Genomic DNA, 1,138 nt, shown 5'->3' on the forward strand with positions numbered 1-1,138 from the left:
AAAGAAGAAAGAAAACAATCTTATTTATAACTGCATCAAAAAAAATAAAACTACCTAAGAATAAACTTAACTAAAGAGGTAAAAGACCAGTACTCTGAAACTATAAAACACTGAGGAAAGAAATTGAAGGACAACACAAAGAAATGAAAGACAGGGCGCCTGAGGGGCTCAGTCAGTTAAGCGTTGGACTTTTGATTTTGGCTCAGGTCCCCATCTCAGAGTAATGAGATTAGCCCCACACTGGGCTCCGTGCTCAGCACAGAGTCTGCTTGAGATTCTCTCTCTCCCTGCCTCTTCCCCTGCTCACACTTTCTATCTCTCTCTAAAATAAATAAATAAAAATCTTTAAAAAAATGGAAATGAAAAAAAATGGGATTCCATGTTTCCATTTTGTGGACTAGAAGAACAAATATTGGTTTTTATTTTATTTTATTTATTTATTTGACAGACAGAGATCACAAGTAGGCAGGGAGGCAGGCAGAGAGAGAGAAAGGGAAGCAGGCTCCCTGCTGAGCAGAGAGCCCAACGCGGGACTCGATCCCAGGACCCTGAGATCATGACCTGAGCCGAAGGCAGCGGCTTAACCCACTGAGCCACCCAGGCGCCCCGTGGAATTATATATTTTTTTAAGATTTTATTTATTTGTTTGACAGAGAGCGAGCACAAGTAGGCAGAGTGGCAGGCAGAGGGAGAGGGAGAAGTAGACTCCCACTGAGCAGGGATCCCAATGTTGGACTTGATCCCAGAACCCTGGGATCATGACCTGAGCTGAAGGCAGCTGCCTAACTGACCAAGCCACCCAGGTGCCCCTGGAATTAAAATTTAAAAATAAATAAATAAATAAATAAATAAATAAATAAATAATTAAGATGCATCTTTCCTAAGGGAGTCTTATGACAGCAAATCTCAGAGAAATTCAGCAAGAAATACTAATGCCAGCTTCAGAATTTAACTTAAAATTCAGAAGTGAAATGATTTATCAGAGAGATACATATTAACACCATTATTTAAACTGAAAAATGACACTTTCTTTTTTTTAACATCTTTTTTTTTTAAGATTTTATTTATTTATTTGACAGACAGAGACCACAATTAGGCAGAGAAGCAGGCAGAGAGAGAGAGAGAGAGAGAGAGGAGG

Source organism: Lutra lutra, chromosome 4 (assembly GCF_902655055.1).
Source record: "Lutra lutra chromosome 4, mLutLut1.2, whole genome shotgun sequence".
NCBI lineage: Eukaryota > Metazoa > Chordata > Mammalia > Carnivora > Mustelidae > Lutra > Lutra lutra.